General features: G+C 35.8%; 1 protein-coding gene across 1 annotated transcript in view; it reads right to left on the bottom strand.

Moving 5' to 3' along the window:
* The window catches only part of LOC145662070 (U-scoloptoxin(16)-Er13a-like), a 52879-nt gene extending 35539 nt beyond the window's left edge, over positions 1–17340 (bottom strand). Inside the window, exon 1 of the mRNA XM_081727407.1 lies at positions 17227–17340. The gene's annotated coding sequence lies outside the window, so the exon portion shown is untranslated. The remainder of the gene's footprint in view (positions 1–17226) is intronic.
* Between the last annotated feature and the right edge of the window lie 259 nt (positions 17341–17599).

Genomic DNA, 17599 nt, shown 5'->3' on the forward strand with positions numbered 1-17599 from the left:
TCAACGGAATCAGGCGCCATTTTTACCTCGAGTCTTCTTGCAGACTCCATAGTACCGGACGACCCTATACCTCCGTCCCTACAGATTCCGTTTTCCCAGTGAGTCCTCCTCCCTCTCGGAAACACAACCCACCTTATGCTCTAGGTATACCTATCTCTTAACTTACTGAGGGTTCACTGTTCCCTCCTCTTTAGTTGTCTCTCGCCAAACAACTGCCGTAATTACTTCTTACCTGGCTACATTTCATGACGAGATCATTAAGGGGTTCTTCCCTTCGACTTGCGGACCTATCTCTCCGCCGAGCCACAGAAGTAATTACCAAGGGTTTCTACCCTTCGACTCGTGGGCCTATTCCCGAGTCAACCTGGAATTCATCTACAGAACACAACGTGCAACAAGCACTTACATTACTGCAACAGCACCGAGCACTATTTACACATATCTAATTGTTAACAATGTTAGTAGGAAATGAGCATCATGAATTAATTTCTAATGTTACAAGAGCCTTGCCTTTTGCCCTTTCAAATAAAGCAATCCATTTAATGTTTTACCTTTGAATTTTACTTTTCCTTGTTTCTCGTCAAATTTAGAAAAGTTATTTCCTACATGCTCAGTTGGCAACACTTTTGCCTTTCTTCCTACTGACAAACATAATAGCCGACAGATAGGCTGTAGTGATAAATATTTTAAACTATCTAACTTTTTCCCATATCTGTTGCCACACCACTAATATGTTTAACAGCTCGGCTCGTTATTCTAATTACACACATTTAAAGAATTTCAATCTTACTGCTCCTCAATCGTGACTCTACCTTTTTGAACTATTACAAATTGCCCTTTCAATATTGTTCTTTAATCAGAAATAAAATGTTATTTCCCCTATAAAAGGCATAAATTGTATGGATTAAAAAACACTCCCAATTTGTACACAATCTGTGATACAAATTTCTCCTGACTAATTTATACACAATCCGTGATACAAATGGCTTCTGTTGTTTCACCTGTACGTTAATACCCGGGGAGGTAAAATACAGTTCAATCTTACGGGGACACACACAGAGATTTCTTTCTAATAATAAATTGAAAAAGAGTGTACTCACATAAATGTCCGCTGTTGTAAGATTAACTATGGGTCTCTCCGTGGCAGGGCGCTGAGATGTTAGTCCTATAGGAATTTCCTTCCGCAGAAGAGAACTTTGTTCTGAAAATCAGAACACTAACAACTATCCAGGTTATTGCTTCGATGCACTGTGAAATAACTCACAAGGTGGGAGTTACTGCCCTGTGCTGCATGCGTCTCCTGCGTCCCATACTCTCCTCCAATTTGTAACAGTTCAGCATCCGATGTTCAACTAATTCATTGCCCTTCTCGTCTCCGTACTTGCTCGGTCCTCTGCTCGGATCTGAACCACTGGACTCCTGCATTTACGCCACAGGACTTCCATCTCGATCTTCTCAGGACTGTCTGAATACTTCACAAACAACTCACAAGTTGTACCCTGGACTACCTCAACAAAAGGCCAGTCCATAAGTGACATCACAGGCCACCCCACACCTGACACCATTTTTGATCTGTCGCAGCTCCAGTACGCGAACGGAACGTACTTTAAAATTTCAACTTCAGGATTGACAGTATGCGAGCGGTCCCACGTGAATAAACAACAAACATATTAAGTTTCTCTTAATCTTTAGCTGCAGACAGATCCGGGGGTGCAAGTACACTTTAAATAATAGAGACGAATTTAATATCCCAGTTTATTTGTAGAAGGTTAAGTTAGAATTGAAGTCCGTCGGTTAATTTAGACTTATAAATGCCGAAAAAGAGATTTACCGACGGACTCCCGAGTTTTGTAGTATGACGTGCGTCTACGAAGTTACATCAGTTTTTGGAGACACATCACATTTATAGTAAATGCTAAAAACGTGACAAGTTTCTGCAACTTACGTCAGATCTTATGACTATTTTGTACTTTGGTTACCAATGTTAACTTTCCATATACACCCTTTTGTGCATCCAGCACTTCAGCTGCTTGCGCACATAGACTTCAAGTATTTTCCCTTTTCGTACACATTTTTGTTATATTAAAAAAATTGACACATTGATATTCAGTGTTTACGTCCTCATCACGTGTAAGGCCTAGTGACCATTTCCTAACAAACATCTCCAAAAATCTCTTTCATATCCTGTTCTGAATTACCCCTTTGACTTTCTCTCACCCTTGAAGTTTCTCCTACGATATCCAATGTTAATAGGAATTTTCCACTAGAATATTCTTTCATTGGGATTTAAGAACACAAAAACACATATATTAAACAGACGAAATAAACGAAACACATATATACAATATAAACAATTGGTAACTTCTCAATTAAGAAGGGGAGATCGGCCGTCCTTTTAACATCCCATAGCATAATTAAATATGATTAACCAACAATAACAATCACATAATATTCAGTTAAGGAAAAAAAAGGGAAAAATACAATAATAAGATGTACGGCTGTGACAAAAACAAGACTGTGAAATTGTCACTAATCGGATTTTGAATTTCTAGTCAATCGATCAAGCACCACTCTGTTACAATAACGGTGGATCTGACCTTTACGATATAAAATGGTAAAGTGTTTGTCATTGAGGAAATTGAAACAGTTCGAGGTGGGGAGAAATTAGCGTGTGCCTAAAATATATTTGTACTAAGAGAGTATTCTTGCAAGTGTTAATTTCTGAAAGCATTCCACAAGAAACTTCTATTCGCAGGAAAATACCCCTGTACAATATGGAAAAGATTATGTTTCTCAGTTCACAGTATTTTTCTCACAAAAGACTTGAAAAATCAGTTGTTCATAGGGTATATAGGTGCTCGGGTACCCTATGTGAGAGAATCTCCATAAAGTATGCTCATAATTGTAATTTGTGTCATCACTAAAACACCACGTTAAATTTAAGTTACAAATATGCATAATTGCAATTATTATGAATATTTATTCAAAGTAGTTTACCTAAAGCAAAGAAGAGACTTACTAAAAATTAGGTACAAAGTTGAATAACACAAATAAGCCATTAGTAATACAAGTATACATTTTCCGTAACTCGTAATTTTTCACCTTAAAACAAATCTGAAATCGGATTTATTTCCTGTTGGTAACTTTTTTGGCGGTAAATCATCCGCAGTGGAATGATGTCCATCCTTCAGCCAAGAAATAACTAGCTCGTCTACTTTGAGCTTGTCTAGCGGTGGGCCATTAACATTGATGAGCTTAAAATTAAACAATGTTTAAGCACTTAGTCTATTTCTAAAATCAGTCATCTGTAAATTCATAAGAGGAAATCCTCGTTCGCACTCTGTCGTGGAAATTGATAACACTAGTTAACAAATTTAAACTTTTTGTTTGTTACATGAGAAAAATTACCTGATCTTAGAGGAACTTTTTGCGCTGAATTCGAATATGCACTCGGTTTCTCTCCATCACGTACAGTTTTCCCGTAACAGAGGGATTTTCGGGAAATACTCTCAAAAATTTCCCTTTTTCAGATATTTTATTCCCCTAGCTCCTGTCCCCTTACATATAGTAACATAGAAATTATACCTAAGTATACCTTGATTTATATTTAATAAACCCTAAAAGTTTCGTAAAAATCGCTTTGTTCTTTCTAGAGAAATAAATATATTTGTATGTATACTGTGTGCACTGTTTATTGCACCTGATAGTAATGCTTTCAGATCTCCTGAGTTGGGGTAAAAACGATTTGCTTTATTACTACAAACACAGACATAAAAATGAATATTTACAATAGTCAACAACACACTTGTATTGCTCTCTGTAAATTAGAAACGTGTGTAAAAATAGAATGTACTTCCAACGTATATTTTTTTTAAACGTACAGTATATGTATATCTTAATACATATATATACAATTCTCCAAGTTTTTTCGTTTTGTTCATGAAATGGTTATCAATATTTGTTATCAAATGTAACAGAATGCAAAAGAAAGAAAGAATGGAATACAGACTCATTGTTGACAACAATGAACTAATGCAGTCTGAATTTTCCACTACGGTATCGTTTCCCCCCTCCCCCCGCGCATTTCTTTCTTTCTTGTGTTCTTGACACCTGGTGAGGGAGTTTTGTACATTTTTATATTGACGTGTGGTTTAACACTACTTCACTTTCAAAGTTGTCTTTGCTGCTAAGAGTGCTTTCATGTTTGATCTTAACGGCATTATACCCAACTAAGACCAGAAGTTTAGTTTGTGATCAGTACAATGGCGTCAAGAGGACGGCGTTCGTGTGTTAATTCACCAAATAGTTTTTGTTATGTGTGTGGCCAGTTTGTAGTTAAAGGACAGTGTAGATCCATTATGCCATCGGTGAAACTAGCATATTATATATATTTCGGATGTCGTGTGGGAGATCAGGACAAAACTTGGGCACCCAACATAATTTGTGCGTCGTGCTACGTCACTTTACTTGCATGGGCCAAGGGAAACGGAGGTTCATGACATTTGCTGTACCAATGGTGTGGAGAGAACCCACCAACCATCTGGATGATTGTTATTTTTGTCTCTCAGTAGTTAAGGGACATTCTAAAAAAAGCAAATACACAATAAGTTATCCCAACGTTAAATCCGCAATTAGACCTATTCCGCACGGGGATGAACTTCCACTTCCCGAGCCCCCTACCAACTGGGAAGAGATATGGCCAAAAGACTCTGATGATGATCATGACCTTGATGAACCATCGACATCAACATGTACATCCAAGGATCCAACGTTCATCCCTGACTGTGTTCGCGAGCCACATTTCATCCGGCAATGTGAACTTAATGTCCTAGTCCGTGATTTGCACCTGACATAACAAGAGGCGGAACTTCTGGGATCAAGGCTCCAGCAGTGGAACTTATTGGATGCAGAAACGAACATACCAGTATACAGGAAAAGGCATGTTCAATTTTCAAGCTATTTCTCAATGCAAGATAATGTGTGCGTATGTACGGATATAAATGGGTTGATGGCGGAGCTAGGAATTCCTTACGTTCCAGAAGAATGGAAGTTATTTATCGACGCGTCAAAGGTCAGCCTTAAAGCTGTCCTTTTACATAATGGAAATAAAAAACCTTCTATACCACTTGCGCACTCAGTGAAGATTAAGGAATCCTATGACACCATGCCAACTTTGCTAAATCTTACAAATTACAAGGACCATTGTTGGCAAATATGTTGTGATCTCAAGGTAGTTGGTATTTTATTAGGACTGCAGTGCGGTTACGCGAAGTACCAATGTTTTTTATGTTTATGGGATAGCCGAGCTGATGACAAACATTATGAAGTGAAGGAATGGGAACCTAGAGTGAATTACGTACCTGGAGAATGCAACGTCAAATACGCTCCTTTGGTAGATCCTAATAAGATATTACTACCGCCACTTCATATCAAGTTAGGACTTATGAAAAACTTTGTCAAAGCCATGGACACATCTGGTGAAGGTTTCAAGTATTTGCGAGATAAGTTCCCTAACCTGAGTGATGCTAAGATTTCAGCGGGAGTGTTTATTGGTCCCCAAATTAGGAAATTAATGCTTGATGATAGCTTTGACAGCAAGTTAAACAGTGCTGAGCTAGCTGCCTGGACAGCATTTAAGTGTGTTGTGAGCAACTTTCTGGGCAATAACAAAGCTGAGAGTTACACAGAAATCGTACAGGACATGATACAGAAATACAAAGAGTTGGGTTGTAGGATGTCTTTAAAAATCCACTTTTTGCACTCCCACCACAGCTTCTTTCCTGCTAACCTAGGTGCTCTCAGCGACGAACAGGAGGAAAGATTCCACCAAGATATAATGGCAATGGAGAAAAGGTACCAGGGACGATGGGATCCTTCAATGATGGGGGACTATTGTTGGGGTCTTGTTAGAGAATGCAACATTTCTTACAAAAGAAGGAAGTAGTGTACGTTTTTGTAACCCAATGGAAGTTTCATATATTGTGATAGTTTTGATTGTCTTTTCATGACCTTTTGGTACATTTGTATTATTGTTTATTGTAAATTGTCACACTTGTAAATTATATTGTATTATATTTTATATATGTGTTTGTGGTAATAAAGCAAAACGTTTTACCTCAACTTAAAAGATCTGAAAGCATTACTGTAAGGTGCAATAAACAGTACACATAGTATACATACAAACATATTTATTTCTCTAGAAAGAATAAAGCGATTATTACGAAACTTGGAGGGTTTGTTAAATATGAATCAAAGTATACTTAGGTATAATTTCTATGTTAGTATATGCAAGGGGACAAGATCTTGGGGTGTAAAATAAACGAAAAGGGAAATTTTTTAGGGATGTTCCCGAAAATCCCTCGGTTACGGGAAAATCGTACGTGATGGAGAAAAACCGAGTGCATATTCGAATTCAGCGCAAAAAGTTCCTTTAAGAACAGGTATTTCCTTTTGTGTAACAAAACCTTTGTTAACTAGTGTAATACTTCTACCCGATTTCTGCAACTTCTTATCGACAATCTACTTGTCAGACTTAAGTCTGATAACGATTTTTCTTGGTCAGGTTTGAAATACTCAGCAAGAAGTATCATCTCTTTATCACCATACAACATCTTTTCAGTATCGACCATGTCAGTTGGCAATGTAGTCCCATGTAGAACAGAAACTTTATCTACCACACCTTTGATAGTGAATCTTGTGAATAAATTACCAATTAAAGCCTGATAAATTGATGATTTCTTATTTGTTTATAAATTTAATTTTTGTAATTACATGAAGGTTTGATACCATTACCAAGTTTCCTCCCCCGTCTAGAAAAGAAAAGGGAACGAGGTTCCTGGAAAGTGTTCAGAGCTGAATGGGAATTTCCCTCCTTATTCAACTTCAATTACCACACTGATGTTTGCCATGTCCCAAATTACTATGAATTTCAATTAAATTATAATAATATAATTATTTCCTTGTTGAACTATCAATACTTTTCAGTGGAAAAAAGAATAAAATTTGAAAGTTCCAAATCAAAGTAAGTAGACCAACGTAAAGGGAAAAAAAGCGTAAATTTTTCCATACAATTATGCGTACAATCCAAACATCAAATTTCCGTGTAATTAAACTTACAGTACAAATTTTATGCCTATTTTTCTCACAACTTTATGGGTTGATTGCCCTGTGCTCTAAGCGCTCCACATAATAAACATAAGCTTCAGCAATTATTATAGCAGAAAGCAATGGATATATGAAGCCAAGCACTGTATTTTTTGTTTCTGATTTTTTTCTTAAATAACATCGATCGTTTTTGATCATTTTTACAAACCAACTTACTACCAATTTTCCATATATAGAAAGTGCCCCTTCCCACACAATTTTCCATATATAGAAAGTGCCCCTTCCCACATAAAGGAGAATTTAAAAAAATACTAGGACACATTCTGTTTATTTTCAATAAAGAGTTAATACACTGAATTTCAGCTCCATAAGTTTAACGGCTTGCGAGATACTCATTTTGTTTCGCAAAAATTCGGATCCTCACTACCTCCTTAGGATATTATGCATTATAATAAAAGCAATATAACATCCCAATTTGGATTAAGGCCTACTTATATACCAAAAGTAATTTCATTTGACTTTGCAATTTGACCGTAATGATCAAGCACACATAGTTACATTCAATTTTTTATATAATAATTTATATATTACAATGATTCAAAAATGTATTTTTTTCAGTAGTTAGCTCTAAAAACTCTCAGGTCTCGAAAGCCAAGTTGTAGTGTAAGTCCTATTGCTATTATTACTATTAAAAATATCAATCTGAAGTTCTTTTTTTTCTCTTGGTTAGATATACTCACCTCAGGTAAGTAGACAGACACAAGTGGAAAAGGAAGGGAAATGAAGGTCTTGAAAGTAAAACGGAGACAAATTTACCAATCTTTAGAAGATACTGTCTACAATACAGTGAGCAGAGAGGGTAGGTAGATCATACTGAGTCGGTGGGTCGCAGTGGGTCATGGTGGGTGGTGGGTCGCAGTGGGTCACGGTGGGTGGTGGGCCACAGTGGGTCATTGTAATCAGTTAAGTGAGAATTTTCAACGGTCAATGAAAAAGAAAAGACACACACACACACACACACACACACACACACAAAAAAAAAACAGTTTAGAATGCAATGTTATAGTGTACCGACCCGTACATCCCTCCCGTAGTGGGTCAAAAGTTATAGAAGAAGGTCTTCAGTTGCCGTAAAATACTGAATAACTCCACGAATCGTATCTCTTGATGTCTCAGTTGGTAATTTAAGTTAAAATATTAATACTATATATATATATATATATATATATATATATATATATATATATATATATATATATATATATATATATATATATATATATATATATATATATATATATTCTATGTTCATGAATTTTAAAACTGTGGGGGGAGGTTGGAAAAAAAATCTTAAGGTAGAACGGAAGAGAATATAGATAGAAGAATATAGTGGCGCCAAAGGAAAGAAAATTTAAGGTACTACTCACTACACAGACAAGTGGTCGAATCTTAATATACAACAACTCGAAGCCAAAATATTCTTACATGCCGAAAGGGGGTTGGCTCACTCAAATGCGTAGCCCAAGGGGAGCCTTGTTGCCAAGGTGCAAGTCTGTGGGCCGTCAGATCCCAATCCCACAAGGGTCCGCTTGTAAGATTGAAATCCGACCCATGTATACGGCCCAGACCAACAAGGTAAGAGGAGAGGGGAAGGGGACCAGGTAACTGCATCCTCAATTTTGAAAATCTCAAAAAAAAAAAAAAAAAATCCGATCCCTCAGAAGCTAATAAGTTCGAGGACAGTAATGAAAACTAAGGTAAGAGTGATAAATAAGATACTCCTAACTAATGATTTGCCAAAATTAAAAAAAAAATAAATAAACTGAATTTTGTACTGGTGATTTATTTGCCAAATCTCTCCAGTGGCGTCCCCATTCGCAAGAATGCCAAGTCTTGATATGTTGATTAATTCCGATAACTAACGAATTTAACCAAGAAAGAAAACAAAAAAAAAAAAAATACTTACGGGGGGCAAGGGAAGTTCGACATCTGGGTACGATACAAAGTCTTCAAGAACCAGTTAATTTGATTTGCAATATCCGACCGGTTGTCTTTGTGAACACACTATGAAATCCAAGTAAGTGACGTGGAAGAAAAGAAAAAAATATCGTAAAGTCAATGGATATTATAGTTACAGCTAACCGAAATGTAATTTTCAACAGTTCCAGCTTTCTCTAACAGCCTTTTTGTTTCGTAATCAATCAGTGAACCTTTAGAATCGATTCCTATATTATGCTACCCCCTACTGTCGGACGAGATTCTTATGAGCAAATACTATTGTTATGAGATACCTAACTACGAAGCACAATATAATTCAAACCGCATATTACTGTCACAAAACAAACATGGTCGCGTGGTGCCTTAGTGTAAGGGTCCAAACGCAAAAGGTTTATAACCAGGGGTGCCCACAAGGGGTAGCTATAACGCAAACTGCGTCATTGAAATATTTGGGGGGGTTAAAAATCTATATAAATATGTTTGAGAGGGTGTAAAAATTAATCGAAAAGATTTTTTTTTTCATGTAAGAACACCTACAGATAGGCAATTGAGGGGGGGTGCGTCATGAACATGAGGGGGGCTGGGCACCACTGTTATAACTGAGCATATTTATTCAATATGTATATATCACTACACAAATAAAGATACACTGGGCTCATACGTAAGTAGGCATATGGGTGTCCCATCATATATTTACTTTTTACTACAATATATTCATATAATATCTACATTATCATTTTACTCATATATTTATTCATTTCTCACGACGCCGTACTTTATAGACACTCTATTTCCTATACCTATGCCCAGACTATACGAACGTTACATTGTATACATTATACTCCTTCACGCGTCGATCACCACACAAAACACCCTCGAACCTAAGATTTTGTTATCATACACCATATTATATTTATTTCGCAGTTAAAAAATAATTCATATACACGTTCGCTGAAAGTAAAATTATCCACGATAATATTATTTAAATTTGATAAGCGTATGAAAGCAACAATGGAGTTTATACTACAGCCACGGGAAAAGAGAATTTAATATTGTAATTTCAGAATGGAAAGTAGCATCATGCAGGCTGACTTTAGTTAACGACAAGGCTATTCTTCATTTATCTGGATATTTCGGTTTCCAAACAGAGCAGAATGTTGTAGCTTTCAGTCAATTTCATTCCATTTTATATAAATGTCAATTTATTTGGACTGAAAACTATGTCTACTTTGTTTAAATTTGGAATAAAAGGTCAAATTTAAACAAACTAAATCACTAATCCATATGATGACGTAACGTAACCAATTGCTAATACCAAAAGTGAACACAATGGCGCTGCTAGCGAAACAGTTTACCCGTGTACTAATAACCTTTACACTACGGTTGACGATACGATATTATGAATTTTAGTTGATTATAAAGACTTTGAGTATAGTAATATGGCTGTAATAGATTCACACACAAACGATACACTGTCCTGACACCAGTAAAACACTCATTCAAACAGACACTACTTGCTATGCAATCACTAAATCACACAATACATATACTAAAATATTAAAAACTAAACAAACACTAGTAAATGAACATGCTGGTTACGAACACTGCCCTGTATATTCAGGTTTCACTATTTTATACAGGCTCTATTACACTTCGAGGGGAAAAATGGAAGGGAAAACAGTCCAACTGACCCTGCCAAAAATCAAATCATATTTATAAATGTTCAATGCTCGGGAGCAGGAGACTCTTGATTCAGCTTTTCTGCTCTCTTTTTTCCCAGGATACTTTAATGCTAGTGACATCACGTGGAGATATCGCAGATTTTTTAAATAAAACAAGTGAAGTACTGCATGAATATTTACACTACTGTTTCAAGATGGGCAAAAACCATCTTAATTTCGCAGTAGCTCATTATAATAACAGAAGAAGCAATTCAAATGAAATAATGTTCCATCGATTTCCTAGAAATGATGAACTTCGAAGAAGATGGATTTCCCACTGTAAGCAAAAGAACACTTAATATGGATTACGTACGAATATGTTCTGCTCACTTTTTACCACGAGATTATCAAAGGGTTTGAAAAATGAGCTTCTAGGTTTCCCCCAAAAGTAATGTTTAAGATCTGACGCTGCCCCTTCATTACTATTGATACCAAACTAGACGCTAGTCAAGTTGAAAAGCACGAATTTATCTTACTTTTATTGACATTTGTTTCTGATGGCCTGAAACTTAAGCAATTTATGTATGTAAAGCGAAGTGGAATTTGGTACTAACGAGAATATAAATGTATACTCTCATACACTATTCTTTAGTTTAAATGATGTTCTTTAGTTTTGTTGAGTATCTGAATCATTATTCTGACAAAGTGCTCAAAGTGCACTTGGAGAAGAACATTCATAGAAACCTATTACGAACCGAATGCAACCTAACCTAATCTTGTCTAAACGAACAGTATTATTACGTACAAATTACATTGATTTTATTCCTTCTCCAATGCCACATCGTGTGACAAAATCACTTGTTCTGCTCTAAGTTCACTCTTACCATTATATTTAGGTAATAGTTGGTAATAGAAGGGCTGACGGACAGAGGAGGTTAAGCCACGGAAACTAAATTCCAAGAAATCGAAAGGTAAAGTGTAGGACAAATAACTGCAAATTTTCCCCTGTGAAGGTGGTCCTTTTATGTAACTTGTAACCTGTAATATATAATGTAAAGTGTGTTGTATTGAGTAATAAACGAATATTAGTAAAGTAATGGAAATATTTTGCAGTGATGATATCTGACAGTTTGATTAATACACACTAAATACAATAGGCTAGGTTAGATTTCTAACCTAACCTAACTTAATCTAATCCAATTAAGTTAGGTTAGGTTCGGTTATGTTATGTTAGGGTAGATTAGATTTCTAACGTAACCTAACCTATCCTAACACAACCTAACCTAATTTGTTATTACATACCCGGAATCTCTGAATACTTTGAATTATGTTGGTTTATGTATTTTACTACCTGAAATGCTCTCATGGAGAGGATTGGTTTATGGAAAGTATTTGGACTCCTTCCCCTTTTTAGATTTCACGTTTCAATGAAAGTGTAATGACAAAAATCTATAATGTCACACTTTCCCCACGCCCAAAGGGGATGAATTTGGATTTAAACGGTATGTGGAGGGTCACTATTTATTTCAGTGACCCCGGAAATTATGGGTTGGGTACCAATTTCGTCTGTTTTCGATTATTTGTCGTCTCCTTCCTATCTCCTCTCACACCCGAAACGGAAAATAAGATCCTAAGTTAGTCCTGGGCGCAGTAAAGTACCAATAATACTTGGTATTTTAAGTTGGTCGAGGAGGAGTTAGCAGTCAATTATTCTTACAATGATTTTTATTAATATGAATAGAAAATGGCTCTTCGCCTTAAAACGGAAATTTTCAAGGCAATGGGATATGTTTTCCCTTGAGTTTAATGAGGAGTTTATATACCGAGTTTCATCTTTCTAACTTGATAGGCTCGTAAGATACTGTATTTTAGGCACAAATTTTGAACCTCTTCTACCCCCTTAGGATTCACTCTTTAGTCAAAATAATGTGATAGAAATCTTAGACAGGTCAACTCATGTACTAAAAATTATAAAAATCGACCCAAAAGTCTAGGATAAGTTAGCGAGCAAACATTATATTCATTTTTATTTGTATAGATAATTAATCATTATTGACAGTATTTATTTATTAAATTATATCGTCTCTTCTATGAGTAGAAAAAGCTCATTACTTGTATTTGGAAAGACAAGGAAGTTCATAATTATGTTTTGAATACAGTTTTACGAGTAAAGCGCGAAGTGTAACAAGCAGGCAAACGAAAAAATATTTTCACCGATACCTCCGCATGACGTCACGGACAGGAAGCCAATCAGAACGCTAATCGCGAACTGGGGCTACCTGTTATTTTATATACCTTGGCTCGGGAGCACGTCAACAACTATTATTAAGGGGCCTTTTCCCTGAAGGGGAGAAGGACCCTAGCTAAAACGCTATTTACCCCATCCCCGATGGAAAAAATCAATTTGGGATGAAATAGGAGCCCTTGGTTTTAATCTAAGCGTGCATGTTAGAATCACACATCACAGTATCCAAAACTACTGAAAAGCCACGCTAATACTAGGTGTGAGCAATAACCCTAATCTACGGAAAATTCTTTGCTGTCACTGTCACTCACACTGTTTGGAGAGTAATGATAATTTTGAAAGAAAACTGGCCTTGCAGATATCTCGTAACACTATTAGCAAGACATGGCGTCAAACAGAACTCTCATATATATTTCACTGATTTGGATTATTTCCGAATGTAATTTAGTTCCTCCAGGCTCCTATTTACTGCCACTGAGTGTATATTTTGAATAAAACTAATGTTACCTTATATTTCCTTTATATTCCGGTGATTTTTCCCAAATCTTTCGGACAAGCAATTATATCCTGTTCTCCTCAATAGTTCAGCTTCTGGGTCGAGAGTAATTGCGTAATTGCGCCCAGAACGATAATGTGGGTAGATTTCTCCAATCAGAACAAAACATTTCAGCCGCGGAAATACCAAACGAATAAAAAATAGTAAAATCTGGATATAACCGGATCTCTAGGTGAACATTGAATCTTAAGAGGGGGTGAGGAGGGTTTAAATTACCTTGCCAAATTTTACATTGGTCGAAAATTCCGAAAATTTATATCCAATGGTGGGACTGTTTCCGTATAACGTCAGAGCGGTAAAACTTGCAACTATTCAATTTACATATTTAGAGGTGGGATTTACGATTTATTAAAATGTAAATAAAGATATTATTTCCTAAAATATAATTTCTAATGAAATATTTCAATTCGTTGTTTTAATTTTGAATAGAAGAAGATAAATACTTAATTTAGTTAAACCGAAAATAAAATCCAGAAACTTCACTAGGTACAATATAGAAAAAAAATTACTGGGGTCTTCCTGAAAAAAATTCCATTACACCTACTGTAATGGCACATTACAGGTTATTTGGTAATGATTCAGAATTCCAAGACCTTTTTCTTCCAGTACAGCTTCCGATTTCAATATTTGCTCCTATATAATAATATTTGTAAAAGATAACGGGAAACACTTGACCTAACGTTGGCGTCCGAAGTGTAGATTCTGTCTCTGATGGAACTAGAGGATTTTTGTATACTATTCCTAGTTTCAATGTTAATTCCAGACAGTTTTGAAGTCTTCCGTAGTTTTACAATGTGAGAGGAAATTCATTTGCTTTTCCACCTCTTTTTCGTCCTTTTTCTCTTAGTTTCGCGGTAGAGAGTTAGCTCCATTTTCCGGAGATTGTTGGTTCAATTAGGCCAACCTGAATAGTTTTCCAGGGCTATTAGTTACTCAGCCTAGTCGAATATAAGAATAGTGCTATACAAATCATCCCGTGAGCGATTCCTTTCTACGTGGTTTTCCGTCCCTGTCATGAGATGAGGCTTACGTGGTACTGTAAAAGGTTCTAAACACATTTTAAAAAAATGAAATCACAAGATTACAAATCTTTCTCTCTCTGACAGACACACACACATACATACGTAAAAGTTCTGAGAACGCCTAGGATTAATGAGGAATAAACATTTTCTTTTCTCTATCTGGGATATTTTCTGATACAATGTATTGTTTCCGATTAATGAATAGATCTTTATTCATTAGTGCTCACAATGAACTGAAACTGAGTAAGTAACTACTCCGAACTTCTGGAACCCTATTTGTTTATTATTTAAATGTACATATTTCATGCTGTTGTAGCCTCATGCAAGAGTAGCCTGGTGAGACAACTTTTTGCTGAAGGCTATGTGGTCAGCAAATCGACACTTATTGCTGTTATTTTTAGATATTTATACCACTTTAACACTTTGATTTCTATTGATGTAAATATATCCTCTTCATGCAGAGGACTATTTATCGTAGAGAATGAGAAATGGCGCTGAGAGAATAGCTTCATTCAATATTCATTTTGTCTGCAGTTTTTGTTGTGAATACCGCTTCCGAACTGACTTGCGGTTTCGTGAGAGTCACGATGAATATGAACAGTGGATATCTTGCTCAAATAGAAGTTGATGTGTACTGTATTGTCCTAGCTTGTGTATGAGTCCAATATTTTGTTTATTTATTGTTTGTATAAACATACTTAAAACGAAAAAACTATATAATATTTAAAAAATCAAAATCATTTTATTAGTTATATATTTAGGGTTTGTGTTTTAGTTAAATATTTAGTTTTGTTTTTTATTATTTTTTGCGCTACATTTTATTCCTGGTCTATGTGTTATTGTCAACTGGAATAGTAATTTAGTACATCTTTCATTTTCCTTCACCACATTGGCTTCACGTTAATTTTTCGGTGAGAGAATGCATACTGGATTGTTAGAAGAATAGTGTTAATTCTTCTCACAACAACACTATGTGATGTTGCGGTGACCACATGCCGTTTTCATTTAAAAATTCGAGCTCCTCAGTGGCTAAGCGGTTAGCGTACGCGCCTCTGGCGCGGGAGACTCGGGTTCGATTCCCGGCGGGAGCTCATGTGGTTCGGATTCCACGTTAATCAGTAGGTCCACGTCTCATATAGCCTTGCTGCTGAACGGGACGATAAACTCAAAATCAACTCAACTCATTTAAAAATTCGGAAATAGAACGCTCTTATGGGTAAAAACATAATTAATTGCGAATTTGACCAACCCTAGCAAAAAGCAAAAATACTTGCAAAGATAGAAGCAAAAATTTTATGCGAGAGAGATCGAGGCTCAACCCAGTGTAAAGAACGTGGAAAAGTCAAGTATCACGAATCTTGTAGTTTGATGTCTTATAAATAATTAAAGAAAAGAATGTTGACTGTGCGAGTACTGAATCGAACCTTTCGAGTAATATTTTAAGGGCCTTTCCTTTTAAAGAAAGTAATCACCAGTACAGCTGAACCAGTTACAGACATTCGAAAACTATGAAATAACACTTTGATAGTGGAAACAGTAAATAAGAAGCAAACTGCGAAGGTACTTAAATTTGATAGCATTGGACCTGTTCACATATTAATAGAACATCGCCGACGCTGAATATCAATCGGGGAGCGATGTCATCATGAGATCTTTTGAACTATACTAAAGAGGAAATAAAATCCGTGTTAGCTAATCAACCAGACGTTGATTCTTAATTATTCTTACTTCCAGTTTGCCTTCTCTTTCTGAATTCGTGGAAGCTGGATATTATTGCTTAAACGTACGTCCCAATACTTGTAATCTTCTTTACTGCCTCAGATGTCAATATTTTGGGTCTATTAAGACATCCTTTAATGCGATTGCTATTATCTGTGCTAATAGTGGCCGGAAAAATCATGGCGTGGCGATCAAGGCGCATTGCGTTATAAGGGTGATATAGGAACTGTCCAGCTTTTTAAAAAGAGAAATGAATCCAAGAACTCATGGCATCTGAAAAGATTTCCGCTAATGATGCAAACTGTATCAGCGAGAGCTTTTAAACTGAGGACAAAATGCAGCTATCAAATACTCGTAATCTCATATTTCAATACATAAATTGATATAACTCTGTTGATTTCAGTGATATTGGCAAGAGTTTGATGTCATTTGAAAGCTCACAAACGACCTATAATCACAATATCAAAACGTGTAATAGTAGTTAGTAATTACTAATACCTAAAATTTAAGGAAATAATAAAAAATATTTTTGTTGCAAATATATATGTTACATACGTATATGTATATACTGTAAAGACATGTGGCCGGTATGAATAAAATACTCAATATTCTACGTTACGTAATTTCCTTGAAGTTGATACAAGTATGACGATTTCTACTTCTACTCTGTGAGCTTATATTTAAGATAGTTTAAAGATTGCCTACTAATTCTGACAGCGGTTGTATTGATGACTCGTATCTCCAAAACCCACAACGGGATCCTTTAAGGTTTTTGTGAGAAATATCTCGCAAGTAGTCCTGCATATTCCAGCGAGTTTTGCTTTGTTCCTTAGATTGATCCTTGCTTACACCTAATTTACTGTACTATAAGTAAATGTAAAAACTTAAATTCAATAATCAACTTAAAGAGCAAATCTTTACCTAGTATTCAGAAGCCACTCGAAACAAACAAGTAGTGAGAATTGATTCCTTAAAAGGTGTTGAAATTAATACTAGGAAAAGTAACAATTGGCGAAACTATTTATGTGCGTCGCACTGTCGAAGTCAGTTCTGTTTAAATGATCCATGGAATCATTGCCATTAATGAAACTATTCTGAGATGTTAAGTAATTACTGCCTCCAAACACTCCTCGAGGCTTAAACATTGCTAATATTGAGGAATTATACAACTTTATAATCTACAAATTAATGAGAGAACAACATTCAATTCTGAATGGGAAATTACTTTAGTGAAAGAATAGGATGTGAATTAATGTTAATGATCAAGAAATGCTTCACATCTAATGATAAGGAA

This window comes from Thermobia domestica, chromosome 10, assembly GCF_964235325.1.
Source record: "Thermobia domestica chromosome 10, izTheDome1.hap1.1, whole genome shotgun sequence".
Classification (NCBI taxonomy): Eukaryota; Metazoa; Arthropoda; class Insecta; order Zygentoma; family Lepismatidae; genus Thermobia; species Thermobia domestica.